This window comes from Haemaphysalis longicornis, unplaced genomic scaffold (assembly GCF_048455015.1).
Source record: "Haemaphysalis longicornis isolate Haplotype H1 unplaced genomic scaffold, Haemaphysalis longicornis Haplotype H1 scaffold_2, whole genome shotgun sequence".
In the NCBI taxonomy this organism is placed as follows: Eukaryota; Metazoa; Arthropoda; class Arachnida; order Ixodida; family Ixodidae; genus Haemaphysalis; species Haemaphysalis longicornis.
The window spans coordinates 259,347,937-259,361,582 of NW_027526295.1; the positions used below are offsets into that span (position 1 = coordinate 259,347,937).

The 13,646-nt window shown below is 52.7% G+C and overlaps 1 protein-coding gene across 1 annotated transcript in view; it reads left to right on the forward strand.

Annotated features, from left to right (window-relative positions):
- LOC144170478 (clavesin-2-like) overlaps positions 1–13,646 on the forward strand; it is a 52,898-nt gene that overhangs the window by 26,324 nt on the left and 12,928 nt on the right. The window lies entirely within an intron of this gene.

Here is a 13,646-nt window from a genome sequence, read left to right on the forward strand (position 1 = left end):
CTTATTTAACCTCGAGATTCATACACCCGCGACACGGGCGTCCGAGGTTAGAGCATATACGCTCACGCTTAAAATTTAAATCCGTCGTTTGACTGAGGTGACTGCGAGTAGTAGCACTGGAGCGTGGGCAGCGTCGCTTGGTTGTGCATGATCGACGGGCTTAGAACGCTCCAGCCGGCACTGGGCCCGCGCCAACCATCATTGGTGTTGCTTAGCAACGCGTTTGCTCGCTCGCGTGGCATTCATTCCCCTCTGTGACCTTGATTCACAGGCTTCGAACTACAACGCAACGATGTTACCTAGAAACGCTTTCCTGGCTCACGCCGGCGCATGCCGGTGTCATTATGCGTGGGCATATTCATTTTCTGGTGGCGCCCTTAAACGTTGATTGATCGATCGATTGATCGATCAATTGATCGATTTATTTATTTATTTATTTATTTATTTATTTATTTATTTATTTATTTATTTATTTATTTTTATTTATTGACTGACTGACTGACCAGTCGAAGTGGTCGATTTGGTTGGCCGTTCTATAAATTTCTCTCCAAAGTACCTCAGCGGGTATGCGCAACCCTGTGGACGTGTAATACTGTGCTGGCTTGGGACCCAACATATTCATTTTCCCTTTCACGCGCTTTTGACTGAATGGCTTCATACACCAGGACGCGCGCCAGCCAGGGTTGGGATATACGGTCACGCGTAAAAGTGGCTGTGTTTTTTTGTCTATATAGGTAGTTCATAACGGGCAGTAGTAGGCATATATCAACGAACGGCAGCAGTGAACAAAAAACTTGGGCTTGTTGGGTGGCGTGCATATGTGACTTATGAACAACGCAGAACTGTTTTCGGCGGTGGACGAGATCAGCTGGTACCCGCCTAACGTAAGTGGTTTTTCTGCTCGTTCTTCCGTCGTGTGAGCGGCATTGTTCGTATGACCCGAAAGGAGCAGCAACGCGGCACGTGGCAGATGACAGAGCGACACGCGAAGAAGGCCAAATAGCCTTGCTTTTGTAAAACTCTCTTGTGAGGCGTGTTCTTAATGTCGATTACCAATTATATTTGTTTTTTGGGTGGCCTGAAATGCGATTAAGCTGCGCAAGAGTACAGTGAATGCATGCATAAAATGTCTTGAATCAAGTAACATGGAATTTCATAATTTCATAATTTTCAAAATTTCAAAATTTCATAATTTTCTGGGATGCTAAACGCACTGACTTGTCAGGTTATGCGGAAAGAGCTGATATGACCAGTGTCGCTCACCCCTTGGAATGAATGCTTCTGGCTCATTTCGTAGCCATATTGCCCTGATGAGTGGCAACAACGAATTCGGACTCTGGTTTAGTCCCTAGTGATATGTTTTGCATCGTATTTATATTTAAGGAGGTTAGCAAAAAGACTGCACCTTGAGGTGGTAGAGAAAGATTAATATTTCTAATGCATTGTGATAAGGCTGAGATAAAAGAAAAAGTTCAGGCGTGTATTCTGACAACGTGAACCTTGGGTAGCTAAACAAAGCGACAGCTTGAAAGCCTTCACCCAATATCGCGGCCACGATAAACTTGGCCTTTTTTGAAAGAGTCGTATACGGTGTGCACGCATCGTAACAGAGGCAAATTTAAATACCTTTAGGTAGCGCGCTTGTCCTATATAAATCGCATGAATTATTAATCCACTTGATTATGATTTTGAGGATTAACGCGCCGACGCTACACAGAAGATGAGGCGCGCCGCAGCCCAGGGCTCCGGATTAATTTTAACCACCTGGGGATCTGTAACCTGCGCCGAAATCTCGAACACGCGGGTGTTTTCCCTTTCCGCCTCTCTCATAAAAGCGGCCGAAGCGGCCAAAGCGGCCAGGAATCGAACTCGCGTCCTTGGGCTCAGCAGCAGAACGCCTTAGCAGCACAACTTGAACACGCCGTGTTAGCTACGACCTGTAAGGTCCTGCATTTAAACAGCGTGTGTTTTTCTTACTTTTCCCAGAGGAAACTTCCCTCACGAATATAAATACAGAGGGAAAAAAAACGACGTAAAAAATAAACCAAGGTTACGTCAAATGACGCTCCACGCAGTCTCTCCAGCAATATGTATCTGCCCTGGGAAAAGCTTGTGCAGGTAATACTAATATGCATACATCAGTATGCGTTTTATGCAATATACATAAGAAGCTAGAGAATTCCTGTGCATCCAGCTCTACAAAAACGTCGCGGTAGTGGAGTAAAGTTGGCATCGTGGAGGTCGCGGAAGCGCCGTCTGGTACCTAGTATCACGCACACCGCAGTGCGCGAGTTGAACGTCGTTTCCTGAAAGCAGTGAGCATTGTTTTTGTCGAGAGACACGCACAGCCAGGCGAACACGACGCAACTGCTCGCCGAACACACCGTCAAAAAAGTAAAGCGAGAAAAAAAGGCATGCGAGCGATGCTTCCTGGAGCACAATGAACGCACGCGCGACTTTCTAATGAGCAGCTTCGAATAGACGTGGCCCTTCGTGTGCGAACATCAGGAAGGGTGGGACACTCAGCGGGCGGCCGTAAAGGAGGAAAAGCAACAAAACTGTCGAATAACCGGAGACCCCCGACGAAGGGAGCGGCATTGCCAGCGATCCGTTTCCGTACAACATGGTTCTTCCTTCCTCTTCGGATGCACCATGAAGCGGCGAGTCGCCGAAGCAGCCACGCACGCGTGTTTCACCGTGAGTACCGGCCGCGGATACGCGTTCATTGCGTTGCGCGCGGTAAGAACGCGGCTGTGATGCGTTTGTCACGGCACGGTGCCCGGCATCCGCGAAGCCCCATAGACACGGAAGACGTTGGACTCGATGGTCGTCGGCGCCGCCTCCGCCTTTGGGCGTCGTACGGTCCCAGAGGGAAAGGAAAAAGTCGCTTGCGCTGTGCAACGGAATTCGTTAACCCGTTCTGCACGGGTACTTCCAAATCATTGTGTAGAGAGAAAAGCTTACAACGGAGGTTGTAAACGCGCTTCACGGATTTACGGCCAGTGTGGTGTTGCGACAGGTAGGACGGGGGCAGTACGGCATGCCGTGTTTTTTTTCTTGAGGGGGCGGGGGGGGCATTACAAAATGAATTGCTTTTTATTTCGTTATTTGGAGGATTGCTGGGATATACTTCCATGCGGAAGTTTTCCAATGACGTCGATGCCATATTACCCGGGCCATGTGATATGCGCTCCTCAGAGAAGGGTATTTATATATATCGGGAACTCGTTATCTTTCAAATGAGAAGCTAGCGTTTCTCTTTTAACTTAGCTAGTGCCTCCCTTAACTACGCGAAGAGATGGTACGTGAAAAACGCGACACTGCATGCAAACATGTAATAACAACCAGCCTCCTTGGCGTTGCAGTAACTGCATTTATCTCGCTCGCCTGGCTATTATGACATTTACCGCCTGCTCGTGGCAATGAGAACTCACACCACGGGGATACGGCATGTAATGGAAAATATGGAAAATGCTCATGATTCCTGAAATCGCATTTTTCAGTACATCGGAGAAACCTCTTGGCCAAACTTACACAACCAAAAAGTTCAAGCCAGCTTTGTCAGGCTCGCAAAAACTGGGCAGCACAGAACGGGTCGATCAATGTATCAATGAAGGAAGGAATAGTCAGGTGTTCGGATGACGCAGAACTTCACCGAAGATGACAGTTTCCTACCGCACACCACAGTGTTCGAATCAGCGTGAAGGGGAATCTCGGTGTAGTGAGCTCTTCAGTGATGCGCAGGCAGGATTCCGAGACTACTGCTTTGCTAACGCTATCCCCTGCTGCGACCAGCAGCATGTTTAGACTGGAGAAGCAATAAACAAATGCAAGAACAAAACAACAAAGTAGCTCAGAATGTTAGTGAATGAGGCTGCGCTGTCTACATGGGATGGGAAAGACGTGACCATGGAGTAAGGACGTGACTACAGTCGCTCTTGTTCTCCCCCTTCCGACAACAGAAGGAACCACCTGCGCGAAGCGTTTTCTACCTTGTGGGTTTGTTAGCAAAAAGTGCTCGGGCGAGATTTTGGGTGAATTGACGTTATGTGACGTCATACAAACATCGGAACTAACGACCATGAGCTCTTAGCTATCATGGACAGGTTCTTCCAGTAGCACAGCCGTTAGAGTATCCGGCTGGGGATCACTCGATTTCTTATTCCAATCTGGCTAGTGTCCAAACTGTCTATCTCACTCACAGCATTATGTCTGCGTGCATCTACGGCAAAGAATTATATTGGACATCCTTGATTTACCAGTCCTGGACGGTCCGCGGGCAGTCCGAGGACTGCGTTCGGACCGGATGCCCCATAGGAATACATGGGAAAATCGAGCGCCTGGTCGCGTCTCGGGCAGTCCGCGGACGATCCTGGACTGATAATCGAAGAGGCCCACTGATAAGTGGGCTTATTTTGAATACGCCAAAGAGACATTTTTTTTGTAAAGTAAGCATTTCGTCAGGTATTGGTGTGTGTGTGTGTGTGGGCTGGACAGAACCCGATTTCACGCTGCATATTTGAAAAAAGGGGCGGGGGGGGGGGGGGAGAGGGTTGTTATGGCAAAATTTATCTACTGATGTGTTTCGCTGCACTTTATGATTCTGATACCTGAGTTTTTAACAGTCCCCCATGCCGCTCACTCTCTTCGCGAGAAGCTGAATGAACCGCTGCGGACATGTTCCGTTAGATGTTCTAATACATTCTGTTTCCTTCTTTTTTTTATATATGTACTAAACGTCTGTAATTGGCCAATTATTCAAACAATTAAGACTTGTGCCGAGAAAAGGAAAGATACACTGCTTGAGATGAACATTCTGCTTCGCATTACAACTGCGTAAATACACTACTGAGCTAGCTTTCTTTTTCTGTCATCTGCACAGGGTAAAACAAGTGGCGAATTGCGGAAGCGGTGGTTTAGCGCTGCGTTCACGGAGCACTCCAGCCCAACGTAAAAAGACAACCTCTTTTCTCAAGTCGATCTAAGACGAAATGGTGGTCCATGCCCTCCATTGGCGTCCCTTGTGTGGGACGAGGCGTTGGAAGAACAATATTTTAAAATGTTACGCCGGAGCTGCGAGGGTGTTGCGAATATGGTACAGAGAAAAGTGAAAAGAAGCGCGCCGGCGAGAGCGAGAAAACTGTAGAAGTAACGCACTCCGACAGAACCAGCTTACACACGAGAAGCGGGTCGCGAAGAGCTCGTGAGCTCACGCATGCGAGAACGAACGAGAGAGAGAGAGAGAGAGAGAGACTTTATTATAAGTAACCCGGCTTCAGGGGGAGCACCTCACAGGGTTCCGCCCTGACCTTAGTGTCCAGGGACACGGGACTGGACGATCGTCTTCAAGGTCCCGCGAGCGGAGCGCGAGGAGTGCCGGGGGCGCCGGTGAGGCGACCGGCCTCCTGCTCGGTCCGCCGCTGCGTACCCAGAGCCGTCGCCAGCAGCTGAGTTACCGCGGATTGCGATGCAAAGTCCTTAGCCACCAGTCCTAGAGTCACCCACTCGGGGATGGTCCGTGGATGTCCCCTGCGTTCATGTTCATCACATCCCCATAGCACGTGGGGTAAGTCCGCGATCACCACACCACACACACTGCACATGTTCGACGGATAGAGTCCAGGGCACACATGTTGCGCCAAGGCTGGGGTGAGCACCGATCTCGTCTGGAGTTGGCGGAGATGTACTTCTTCTTCTCTAGTGAGACTACGATGTGGTCGGGCCATCTTTCGCCTTCGCGCCCTGTACCACTCGAGCACGTCACTGTACCCGGTGATAGGGCTGAAGTCGTTCTCGTGGTCGTCGCGGCTGGCAACCGCGTCCCCGTCCGTTGTCGAAGGTCCGTATGCCGTCGCGCGGTGTGCGAGCTCGCGCGCGATGGTGTCGGCATCTTCGTTTCGGTTGGGAGTGCCTCTCTGTAGTCGACCGACGTGAGCCGGGAACCAGCGGAGGTAAACCCGACCGCCTCTGTGCGGAGGTAGTATTTCGTGAGCGACACGGCCCACCGTCATCCTGCTGTAGTTGTTGATTGCTGTCAACGAGTCGCTAAGGACTGTGCTGACTTGTAGGGGTCGGCACGTGAGCGCCAATGCGATGGCCGCCTCCTCGGCTTGTGTTGCCGTATCCACTCGTACGCTGCCAGCAGCAACACACTCCCCGGTGCTTGCTCGTACGACCGAGAGCGCATATGTCCCTACTCTGTGAGGGTACGCTGCTGCGTCAACATAGTACGCGTCAGCGTCGTTTTCGTACGTGTGCGCCAGAGCGTTTGCTCGCGCCTTCCGGCGTCCGTCGTCGGTCCCCGGCTGGACGTTGCGGGGAGGCGGAGGGACGACTAGTTGCAACGAATGGAGACGCTTTCGTCTTTCATCGTGCTTCGGGTAATCATCTTCTTTCTCTTCCGCTGCTGAACTGGTTCCCTCCGGAGAGGTTAGGCCCAGTTTGCGCAAGATAGTTCTGCCAGTTTTGGTGACTCCGAGTCGCACGAGCTGCGAGGTGCGCTGGGCTTCGCCGATCTCCTCCAAAGTATTATGCATTCCCAGATCAGCTAGAGCAGCGTTGCTGGTCCCGGGGAGCAGACCCATGATCGCTTTATACGCCTTGCGTATGGCGGCGTTGATTTTATCCCTTTCATGTCTGAGCCATTTATGGAACGACCCTACGTAAGCGACGTGGCTGACGACGAATGCCTGAGCCAACCTGAGCAAACTGGCTTCCTTCATTCCCTGCTTCCTGGTGGCGACTTGCTTTATGAGGCGGGTCGCTATGCCTATCTTTGTGATCAATCGGTCCACTGCTAAAGAGTTTCCGCTGCCGGTGTTAATATGCATTCCGAGGACACGCAGGGCGTTCACGTGCGGGATGACGCCGCCGTCTCTCGTGCGTAGCGTGATCTCCGAGGCCTCTTTCGCCGCAGACTGGCGCCAGTGGCCCGCAGGGGGAAGAATGAGAAGTTCAGACTTCTGGGGAGAGCAGTACAACCCCGTACCCTGAAGTCGTTCTTCGATGCAGTCGATGGCCTGTTGTAGGGTGGTCTGTAGGTGTCCAATCGTGCCCCCGTTCATCCAGATCGTCACGTCGTCCGCATAGATGGTGTGATTCACGGACGGTATGCGAGTCAGGCCCTCGGCGATTGGCAGCATGGCAAGGTTAAAGAGGAATGGAGATATCACCGCTCCTTGTGGGGTTCCCTGTCCTCCTAGTTCGCGCTCCTCGAGCTGCAGCTCCCCGGCCTGTAGCTGCACCGTCCTGCAAGACAGGAAAGATCGTATGTAGTCGTATGATCGCTTCCCCAGGCCAATTCGACAGACTTGCTGAAGGATGGCTGAGTGGCGCACGTTATCAAACGCGCTCTTGATGTCGAGCCCCAAGATGGCTCTGCAGTCGACAGTGCTGGGATGTTCAAGCAAGTCGTTCTGCAATAGGAGCATGGCGTCTTGGGTGCTGAGCTTGCTGCGGAAGCCCAGCATTGTGCAAGGGTATAGACCCCTGCTTTCCATGTAGTCCTGCCATCTATTATTTAAGACGTGCTCCAGGGCCTTTCCCACACAGGAGGTGAGAGATATTGGCCTGAGGTTCTCAATGTTGGGTGGCTTGCCCGGTTTAGGAATCAGAACTGTGCGGGCAGTCTTCCATTGTTTGGGCACGCATCCCGTTCGCCAGCACTCATTGAAGAATTTGGTTAACGTTGTGACATCGCCATCCGCTAGGTTCCGCAGCGTCTTGTTCTGTATTCTGTCTGGCCCCGCCGCCGACTTGCAGTTTAGCTCATTGAGGGCTCGGCGGACCTCGAACTCGCTAATGTCAGCGTCTAGTATGGCGTTGTCCTCTCCAGTGTATTCCGGATGGGTGACTGCCGGTGCTGAGGGTATGTATTTGTTGCTTAGGTAGTCCTTGACTCCGGCTTCGCCCTGCTGCTTGATGGCTGCGTGCAGGATCTGTTCAAGTCTGTGTTTTTGATACGACTTGCTCTGCTGCTCGTCCCGAAGGTGACGGAGGAGTCGCCAGGTGCGGCTCACGTGCAGCTGCCCGTCTGCCTCTTTGCATATGGCAGACCAATGCTGTCTAGATAGATGTCGGCTATACGCCTCGATTTCTTTCCCGAGGCGTGCGACTCGTTTGCGTAGTGTCTTGTTCGTTCTGTTCCTCTTCCATCTGCGCTGCAGCGACCTTCGCGCCTCCAGCATGTGGGCCAAGCGGGAGTCCAACGCGGGGATGTCACTCTCTGTTACCGTTTCGGTGGTCGCTCGCCGGACCGTCTCGTTTACTTGCGCGGCCCACTCGACGACGCTTCCGCAGCTCGTGTGGGTGCTGAGCTCACGGAAAGCGTTCCAGTCCGTCATTCTATGCGTTCGTCCCCTAGGAGCCGCGCTCGGGACGGGGAGTTCAAGCCCGACCTCTATAATATAGTGGTCACTCCCGAGGTTCATGCCCGTGTTTTTCCATCGAGCCGGCGTCCCGGTCGGCGCATGGATGAAGGCGAGATCTGGGGTAGTGTCCCGTACCGTTGAGGTGCCGATACGCGAGGGCTGCGAAGCATCTGTACAGAGGTTGAAGTCGGCATTCTCCGCTTCCTCCAGAAGATTTCTGCCTTTGGCCGTCGTACGCGGGTACCCTAGTTCCTTGTGAGCCGAGTTGAAATCCCCCCCCACCACGCATAGAGCGCCTGGGGTGAGTTGTCGGGCCCTTTGAAACATCGTCTTGAATCTCTGGTGGCCGTGTTGCGGGTTGCTGTACACGTTCACGGCGGTCAGGGAAGTCCGGTGACTCTTTTTACCCACGACCACTTCTATAGCACACATTTCGAGTGCTGTCTGGCTTCCCTGAGGTGGGTCGAGGGGGATGAAAGTGATCCCTTTGCGGATGAATATGCACACACCTTGTGCCGCTCCTTTGCCGTGAACGCGCGCGCTAGGCGGCGCAGCGTGCACGTGGTATCCGGGTAATTTGGGGGGATCTTCCGAATGTGTTTCCTGAATCATAATAATTTCCGGGGGTTCCGCAATGGTGCCCAAGATTTGTTGTAGTAATGCCTTGCGGCGCTGGAAGCCATTGGCGTTCCAGTGCCAGATTCGGAAGAAAGTCCTATTGGGAGCCATCATCACGGGTTGTTATAGGCGCTCCATGTTGTTTACCCGCAAGGGAGTCGATTATGAGTTTTTTGAGTTCTGCAATTTCTTTCTTGATGTTGGCTTCCACGGAGGCGACTTTCTCGTCGAGTGCTTTGATTTGCCCGGCCTGTTTGTCGACTCGTTTGCCTAATTTATGGATACGGACGCCGTAGTTGATGCCGGCGTCCTCTACCGATGGGATCCTGATCTCTTCGCTGACGAAAGGTTCCTTGGCATTGCCGTTGTTAGTCTCCTCTGCAGATGGCTCTTCGGTCATATCGTCCTCGTCGGTGTTGTTCGTTGTCACCGCTCGCTTTCTGATTTTACTGGGCGGTTGGTGATGGGGCGATGTAGTGATTGGCTCACGGGCTGGCGTGAGGGTCGGCGGTCTCTGCACACTGCCGAGTTGCCAGCCTGTTTCTTGAGCCCTCTCCGTCGGTGCCGCCGTGCGCCCCAATTGCGCCGCCAGCAGCCTATTAATCATTTCTTTCTGCTCCTTGACAGTCTCTTGCAGCTGTACTATGATTTCCCGGAGCGCGGCCACTTCGCTGCCGCCGGCGTTGTCCTCTCTGTTTCCGCGGGGAGGAGGTCCGCTTGCCTTTCTTTGCGCTGGTTTCTTCTCGCCTCGCGCTGGGGGAGGGTAACCAGAGGTGACCGTCGCCCATGTTGCTCGATTATTGGAGAGACTGCGACCTCGTTCATTATTATTTTCCGTGCTCTTGCCTCTGTGTCGGCTCTGTGACCTTTGCCGTGCCTGAGCACGGACGCTCCGGTCGGGTAATTTTGGGAAGTCGAAGCCGACCGTATTATCATTCGAGCCGTTATGTGGCCGTTCCTTGCTCGCCGCTTGCCGTTGGCGTACGACAAAAGGGGTTTTATATTTGTTACGGCACTTTCCCGTACCGGATGGATGGGGGCCTCCACATAGTTTGCACCGCGGTTTGCAGCTAGCTTGGTGGTTTTCCGGCGGGTTGTGTAACCCGCAATCGAAGCAGACCTTTTTTTCCGGGCGGGGGCAGACGTCCTTGCGATGCCCAATCTCCCCGCATGACCGGCATACTTCCTTGTGTTGCTTGTATAATCGACACCTCATCATGAGGCTAGCGAATTTGACGTACTGAGGAACGTTGTGTCCTTCGAATAAGATGATGATTGCGCTCGTTTCCCCCATTCGATGAGCGGCGAGTACAGTAGGATTGCGATCTCCCAGCAGGCATGCATTGATGTCTGCCTGCGTGTATGCCGGCGGGACACCGTATATGATGCCTTTGACTGTGTCGTTAGGCGCGGCACGATATGCGAAAATTTCATATTTGTTGCCTCGAAGTGCGATCGTCCTGACCTTGTCGTATCGATTAGCTCTCTCTTGGCTTGGAGTACTGATGACGATGATATTCTGCCCTACGTTAGGACAGACAGTGTCTTTCAGCGTCTCTTCCAATGGTATTTGGGCGGAGGCTGCCATGGCCGCCACGAATTCAAGAAGATCCTGCCTCCCGAGAGCGAAGCCGCATCGCGGGCGGACGATGATTTTGTGGTCATTTTCAGGCAAGTTCGGCATGCGCGCCGTTCTAGCGAGCTTGATGTTAGCTCTCTGCGTGATTTGCGCCCGCGTTGCATGCGATCGCTTACCGGGAGAGCGAGGACGATGCTGCTGCGATTGCCGGTCCTTGCCCGGCGGCCCGTCCTTGTAGGTGCTCTCTTCGCTCTTCTTTCGTCTACGTCGGGTAGCGACGACCCATCCCGCGTGTTCTTCCTCCTCCTGGCTAGCCGAGAGTGCCTCGTCGATCGTTGTTCCCCGCACTCGAACGGTCATACGGCCGGCGGTGAGGCCCACGTGGTCACCGGAGTCTTCCATCTCGTTCACCTCCATTGCCGCCAGAAGATGTTCGGATGCTTCCGTTGCTCCGTTCTTCACATCGGCGGCGTTCCCGGGCCCGAGGAGATCCGCGCCGGGAGTGGTGTTCGTTGCGACGGCCGAGGCCGTCGCTGGGCCTAACCGCTGGTCCGTTAGGCCTAGCTGCCGATCGGCCACGTTGAGACTTGAAGTGGGCGTAAAACGCCGAAAAATGCCCCGATCTTCCAAATTCTTTCGCCGGATGATGCCGGCGATCGAGCTGAAGCACTACTCACTTTTTCAGAAGGCTGGGCGAAATCCTTCCGCACCAAAACTCGACACTTTTGCGGAGCCGATGCGACACACGTCCGCACTCGACGGCCGCTCGCAGCGCCCCCGAGAACGAACGAACAAGGGGGATGAACAGGGGCCAACGGCGGCAGGTAGCACAAAGTGTCACCCGTTCTCCGGTTGCACGACGGCCATGCAGCCGCAGGACCGTGTGCTTCCCCGAGTCTCTCGCGTGCAGTACAGTCGTTGTCGACAGAACCTGTACAAAATAAACCCCGGCACTGAGAGAGGTCGTTCGCAGCCGCGTGACGGGTGAAACAGTGCCCTTTTGGCCGTTACTGATGACGAGGGCCGTCAGACGTCTGGAAGTGAGTGTACGAGGACAACACACCGAGCTACGAGCCCTGCGTGGATCGGGTTGTTTGCCGCAGTGCACACCTATTTTTTTTTCTGCAGTTATCTGCAGCACGTGCCGGCCGTAAAGAGTGTCGAGAATATGCGCCAGGCCACGCGTATCCAGTGGAATTGAGGGACGTGGTTTTTATAGTCCCGTGTGCTTCAGGATTTCTGTGCATATAGTCCGGTGTGCAGTAGTCACAACTGCATGGTAAACATACACATCGGTGACCCACGGGAGCTCTCCTCGCTTATACGCTTCTGTAATACACATTCCATCCAAAGCTCAGCGTATAACATTGTCATCGTAAACATTGCAGTCGCACGGGTATGTCAGCCCTTACGGCTCCAGCTTCGAATGGGCTGCACGCAATTCTTTTGTGCTCCAACGTCTAAGCGTGCAATGGCCGGGTCTTTGCTCCAAGGAACACCCCCCCCCCCCCCCCGTTCCAAACCTTTGCAAAAAGAAAGCAGGCACGGTTAGGAAAACATTTGCCGGCGGTGGGATCAAACGGGAAAGGCCTCGTATGAGGCGGTGGTTGTGGACCCCATGCGAATCGTTTATATCTCGGCACCTATTTTCGTCCGCCACAACTCAGAAGAACACGATGATGGGGCTGCCGCATCCAAGCCAGAAAGACGATAAAAACGCACGAAGAGGAAGCCATTGTGTCCGGTAGCCCCGTTAAACAAAAGTAGTACCTCATGATGCCGTAACACAGGGCAGACTACGCGCGTTTTTCGTCCCAACAGCTTTCCCAGCATTGTTCGTTGGGTGACCCAAGCGCTAATGAGCACTTGAGAGTTGTAGGTACTTTCTACGGCGTACGGAAGGCCGATGCTGAAAGCGAAGCAACAAGGAAGAGCATGGTATTTTTTATCCGCAGTGGGAGGTAGAAGAGGCGCGGCTAAATGTAAATTACAGTGCCTTCGTCGCTCAAGAACTTTTACCGCAAGTTCAGCGATAGAGGCACGCAGTGAAAGAAACATCACAAAGGAAGATGCGCTATAAATACATTCTTTTTAAACAGTTTGTCGAAGTCGAGCAAGGGTCATTGATGTCACCTATACTTAAGGGGGTTGACCTAGTCTAACACCCCTCAACAACCTTGCTCCTCCATCGTCTTGCGTCCTAGAACAAGAACTCGAGCTTCGCCTCAAGTAAATTGTTTTGTTTCTCCCTCCCTTTTTCTGTTCGATCCCCCGAGCGCACGTCCTGTGGTTTCCTTCTTTGCTTTTGTGGAAATGTTTGCACTTTATATTTTTTAGTCATGCTCCGGCTTGGACGGTGTGCTATAAATATGTCTGCAACGACAGTATCACTGGTGTGGTAGTGGAATAAAACCTGTCCGAAATCTTCCCTCGAATGCTTTATTTCAGTTATTTCGTGCTCTGACGGCCTCAATGTGGTTATACTACGGGACAGGGACCATCCCAGCCCGGCTCCACTCTCCTCATCCCCCTTTCGCACCTAGGCCCCCGCTGTAAAGGTAGAGGGAGGGGGAATAATCGCTTACTGGAGCAACGTTGTTTGGTTGACCACCAAATGGGGGCCCTCCTTAGTTCAAGAAGCCCTGGCTCTGGGCGGCCTGTCTCGCCCGGTCTACCAAATGGTAGTGGTGATCCCGGTTGGAGCTGGTAATCCGACCCTCCCACTGCTCATTTTGATAGGTTGGGATTTGGAACAAGGGTTTGCGTGTGGCGGCACTCCTACACCATATCCATGGTACAGAGTGCACGGATCTGGGCAGAATTCACAACTGTATGTGTATAAAGTTGGGCGATGAAGTGTATTAATGTACCATGCGGAAATGTGTTCGTCTAAAGCTGTCTGTACACGGCCATGTCTTCGCGGAACGTCTTGAGATTCGGAGTCAAAAAGAATATTTGTGCAACTCTAACTCCTGGTGCGTCAGAAAGGTATTGGCAGCGTAAAATAGGAGCACCTGATTGTCCGTTAAGTGAGCAGTGCTTCACAATGTTATACCTCGCAGCTCGTCACCACCATTTTT